Genomic DNA, 6,113 nt, shown 5'->3' on the forward strand with positions numbered 1-6,113 from the left:
TACTTTACAGAGAATATAGGGAACAGCGCTTGTACTGGAGAATGAGTCTGATTGCAAGCTTGGGTAATAAGAAGTGCTTAAAAATTAAGGAATACTCTTCAGTTCATCACACCCTTTTGCCTGTTGGAGAAAAAATGATTTCTTGAGTGTGGTTATAGAGACACTGGTACATCTAAATCTTTCTTAACAGAGAGTTTTGTAGTTTGTGGCTGTGTGGGTTAGGACTATGCCTGTAATTGGAAAGTTGCTGGTTTACATTCCTGGGTTGGCAGAGTGGTGTCATGGTTGGGCCCTTGAGTCAGTCCTTGAGCCCTAATTATTCTATGGATGGGCTGCCCCCGCTTTCTCAGAAACAAATGTCGCTTTGGATAAAAGCACCTGCTATACAAAACACACATAAAAGCAGATAAATATTAACTTTGATTCTGAGTTGTACAAAAATCTGCACATTTGAATATTAGGAAAATCATATGTTGCATTATGGGATGGAGCGGGGTCCAGCAGCCTTCCTCAGTGTGACAACTTCTTCCCTTGCCAGACCCTTAAAGAGCTTTTGTGTACATTTACGCCACATAATTACCCCTTTATGCACAATAAGGAGGATGGAACCTAACGGCAATAACCCATACATGGCCACACTATACTCATGTGCTCATGAGAATGATCGTGTGTGGAGTATTTTCTACCATCATATTCAGTGAGTAAGTGTCCAGTACACCCAGTGACCTTCCATTCAGTTTGAAAACACAACATTCATCTGTGTTTCTGGAAGATTCCATGTTCAGTTTGGGTTGAGGTGCACAGATCCAGGCTATACACACCCAAGACCAATATAGATAGCTCACAGAGAATGCACATCACAGTAGCTCATTCTCTTCCTCTCAGACCATCTATCACCCTGAATGAAGCAAACACTTATGTTTTGTTGTTGGTAGGATTTTACCACGGCATCCTGTCTTGTTTTGTCTTATTGTCTTGTGGGGCTGCATCTTTGCAAACCTGGGAGCTGACACAGACTACAATGTGGCCAGCGTTGGATTCTGCTCTGAGAAGATACGGACTGGAAAGCTTCCCAGGTTCCGGAAATCCACAATGAGGTATTCGGCGTACTTTCCTGGAATGTCCTGTAGATTGCAGTGGAATGAATCCCGTTGTCAAGGACGGGAAATAAGAATGTGTGCTTAATCAGCAACGTCTTGCACAGGACAGAGGCGTGATCTTTTACGTAAAGTACAGAAGGAGCTCTTTCGTAGTATTTTTGGGTTCTTATCTTTCACTCTCTCCTGATTCTTTCTTACTGACTGAGCTACTATTATTCTTGGCATTCACGGTTTCATATGCAGCATTATGCTTTATAAATGAGCTGTGCATATATCTTACTTTCAGTATCACTTACTACCCCACTAAAGAAAATACATTTCCATGAATAATACAAGCTGCTTTGAAAAAAGCAATCCTCTGTTAGCAGCACATCATGACGTTTCATCATCAGATACTGCGAAGGCTTTTCTTTATTATTATTTTTATTGTGACAAACTTTCAGGAACCATGACATTATGAGAAGGTTTAATCTCTGCTCCACACCATCAGCCATATCGACTACAGACTGCTTTTGACCTCCATAAACAGTAATGAAGGTCTTTAAGTTGCGCACATTATTTATTTGCCAGGTGGTTTGTCGAAAGCAACTGGGTATGATCTGCGCAATGTTTTTCGGTAAGACTTTAGTTCACGGTCAGCTCATTGTCTATTAGTAACTGTTACCAATAATCTGAGCAAACCTTAAGCTGCAGTGTTGCCAGTTTCATGCTGTTACATTCACTGGCCCTGAGATACACAGTGAAAACACAAGGAGGCTGAATCACCAAAGGCTGGCAAAAATTTCCATAAAAAATAGGCAGAATCACTAAGAAAACACAGGTCAAGGTGTTAAGAACCTGGGTTTAGCCCTGCAAATTACAGCCTCTCCCCAGGTTATGATGGGGTTACGTTGCGATAAACCTGTCGTAAGGTGAAAATATTCTAAGGTGAAAATGCATTTTCATACAGTACACCTACCCTAACAAACATCATAGCCTGGCCTATCTTAAACATGCTTAGAACACTTACATTAGCCTACAACACAAAGCCTAATTTATTAAAAAAAAATTTGAATATCTCATGTAATTTATTAAATACTATACAGAAAGTGAAAAATATCATAACTCTGACCATTGTTACCCGAGGAGGGTCTGTATTAGTAAAAGCGACAATGGATAACGTTCCATATGACTTGTTTAACCATTAGTCTTATTCCAGTTATCGGAACTGTTGAAGCTATTTTTTGTGTAAGTTAGAAACGCGTAGCCTCAAAGCTGGGCCTCAGACATGACTGCACCTTTTCACTGAAAGAAGAACAGGGGTTAAGTGGAACTGAAGAGACTAACGCCCCTTTATTATAAACTGCAGTATGTGGCTCATAGCAATTATGAAATGTTTATCCAAAACTTCAAAGCAAACTGGAGTATGCTTCAATCACAATGTGAAGTTGCATCTCATAGCTCATTGCATTATGCACTAATTACTGTGTTCTTTGCTCATATTGTTGCACACCGGTAGCTGCACAATCATTCAGGAATCCTGCTTTTTAATGCTATATGTTGCTCTTGAACGTTTATTGTCTTGTTTGTGTGGTTTAAATTTCTTGCTCAATAAAACTGATTCTGATATTAGAATCTCCTGTCTGCACACAGATCGTCGAGAAATAATTTCAGGACTCAGAGATTTTGGGGGCTATGTGATGCAGAGAGTGTGTTTTCTGTGCACTGGTGACAGTGGGCGGATTGCTATATCAGCACAGAGGCAATGAAAGGGAAAGTGTGACATTACTGAATAATTGTCAAGATAAATGAGCAGAACTGGCACATTCAGACTGTGAAGGATTTTGACGCCCGGACAATAAATGTATGACAGAATGTATGACTGCTAAGAGACGTCAGATCGATTTTGCAGCTTTAATGCTCCGGTGTTTATCGACGGGAATGCAGTGGCCATTTTCCAGCTGCGCTCGCCCTGCACTGAAAAACGACGCTTTCAAGAAAAGATCAACTTTGACGCCTATACAGTGCAAATGGAAAAAATATGTATGATTTTCCTTCTTTACAGCTGTCATAAAATAAACCGTATACCATGGAGAAATAACTTAGTGAATGACAGGAATGTCTGTGTCTAGTCAATGTGTGACATAGAATGATGTTTATTCTGCCTGTTTGGGATTAAATGGTTCAATTCTTCTCTAAATCAGTTAGAATCCTGGTTCCCAATCTGCAAATGTTATACTACTCTGAATGGGCAAAGGGAAAGGAGAGGAGACGCTGAAGAAATATGAATCCCTAGTGCTGAAAGTCACAACCACATGATCAGCTGACTTCCACTGAACAAATAAAAGAGTTTCCTGAAAATTATCCAAATGTATCAGGGCTTGATTTACATAATGAAATACCAGGCACACAGGCATTCAAATTAACTTTGTAAAGGCTTGCCAATCAAAATTAAATTAGGAATAGAACTACTTTTGTGTAATTTCGTGAAATGTAGAAAACCTCCAGACACATACGAAGGTCCCTCTTGGTAGATTTCATCAATTTGGCTCCCAAACGTATATTCTGGGGTTTCTATAAAGTGCTGCCCCCCCCCCCCCCCGAATCTGCCAGGGTATCCACTCCTCTCCGACACCCCAGGTGGTACCCCAAAATACAATCCATTGAATAATAATAGACACTTTTTCCGTAACTGACACGAGAACGCAGGATCAGACAGTCCCTGGAACAGTGGTTCGCAATCCTGGTCACAACCCCTCCCCCAGCCAGAATGTCTTCATTCCAACCCACACTGTTTTCAATCAGTCACATTCATTGTTAGTCTATTAAGGTCCATATGAGCCCAATTAAGGTTGGGATGCAATGAAAACATTCTGAATTCAGAACTACTGCCTTACAGCAAGCAGGGGATTAAGAGTCTTGCTCAAGGGTCCAATGGGCAGATTTCTCTGGTGACCCTGGGATTCAAACCAGCAACCTGGTGATGATACCCACAGCAGCCTAATTGGCAAGCCACATACCACAACAAAGAGAAAACCAACGTACTATTGATTTATTTCACTGGAGTATAAATTAACTTATTATGGTGAAGGGTCATTTCTGAGTAAAATACATTGGTTTTAATTTAATAATTAATTGCCCTTGTAACAGAGATCCAACAGCTCTGCTACAATAACTGCTCCTCCAGCATGGGGTTCTGCTGGGCTTTGTGGTGAACAAAGCGAGGAACCCCCTGGATGGAAAGCCAGTGCTTCTCATGGATCACCGGTCTGCAACTCATCTAGATTAGCGTAGCTAGATCAGATAGATTAGTCCTTCTTTCTTAGCTCTCTGGCATTGGGCTGGTCCGGGGTGCTTTTACGAGCGAATCCACTAAACAATACGATTTATTTTAAATAAATAAACGTCGCATTCTAGCGAAACCGAACGTTATGTGGCTCATTTACACTTTTGCAATAGCACAGAGCAAGCAATTAAGCGGAAGCTTGATGAGATAGTCGCCCTTGTGTTCTGGGTCTCCTTTGATTTCCGAAACCCAAGCCTTATCGTTCTGGTCTTTCGATTACTGTTTTGGGTGATGAGTGGTAATGAGGATATTAGAATAAGCCAACCTCATTTGGGGCTTAAGGTTTTAATTTATTCAATGCAAAATGGAAGCGGGGGCAGATTCCACATTTTAAAAGATAATTAGCTGAATAGTCCTTCAAAGACAACCCCGTGCATACAGAAATAAAATATTCTTTTTAAATGTGTCATCCCTTTCAATAGATCTGCTACTTTGTTTTCTACATCACCATCAAAATCAGCTACATACGAGTACTGAAAATCCCTAGCATTTTTCAGCCATTATATTTTGTGCGTGCGTGTTTTAACATTGACTTTACTTATCGCCGGCTTTGTACTGTGGCATTACTTAAGGCTGATTGAATTTTCGAATAGCATTCATTTACAGGAATAATTCACAAAGAATGCAGGGTCCAGCAGACCCGGTCAATAATTTCCCTCTCTGCAGGCCTAACCTCTCTTGAAATCACACAGCAGGACAGATTTTAAAGGGCGACGGAGAGGGGGGGGGGGTGACTTAATCCTGTGTTGTTTTATTTGTGTATTGCATTGCATTCTGAAAGCTGAATGGCCAATTAACTTAATTTTTCAATGGGTAACTCCATTGCCAGTCTCCCTGACCTTGGCTACCCAGCCCCAGTTTGCAAACCATGTAATCATTATGGTTACTGCAGTTTGAAATGCATGGCAGCATGTGGAAAATGTTTATATAGTCACACCATAGTTGGCTGTGGTCAAACTCAAAAGCATCTTATGACACATATTTATGGATATGTCCATATACAGAGTGAGGGAAAGTTGACTAAGTGTTCATTAATTATATAAAATATGAATGTATAATATTTTCATTAATAATCTCGATTGTTAATAATGTGTGAATGATTTAAAAAAAATTGTGTCCTTATGAATCCATTATCAAAACTCATGGAAAAAGTAATGATTTGGCTTTCTGGACCGCTTCTGTTGACTCTAAAACCATATGGTTTGAAATTTGAATTACCAACATGAAATTGGACAGAACAAATTAAATCCAAATGTCTGGCTTGAGACCAACAGACCAACATGTACTTCTTCTAAATACAACTTCGAAAAATGAGTTTTTCCTCCTGGGAAATCTAATTCAAGTAAACAGTCCCACTATGTAATTTATAAAGGCTCATTCTAAAATTATACAATTAGACATCATTTGCAAATTCTTTAAACGCATTGCTTTAAGGTATAATTAAAGTAAACCACACCACTTTATTCACGTATCATTTTTAGATGCAAAAATATTTTAGTCTTCCATTTATAGTTCAAATGTTTTATTTTTGACTGATTAGTAATGCAGAGCAGATGTTTTGTGTTTGTGTGTGTGTGTGGGGGGGGGGGTTTAAGATGGTGATGTCACAGTTGTGGTTTTAGACATTCCCAAATATATACTGAAGCATATTTACAGTTAACCTACTAAATATTAGGGTGTAGAGTTAG

This window comes from Paramormyrops kingsleyae, chromosome 18 (assembly GCF_048594095.1).
Source record: "Paramormyrops kingsleyae isolate MSU_618 chromosome 18, PKINGS_0.4, whole genome shotgun sequence".
Lineage (NCBI taxonomy): Eukaryota > Metazoa > Chordata > Actinopteri > Osteoglossiformes > Mormyridae > Paramormyrops > Paramormyrops kingsleyae.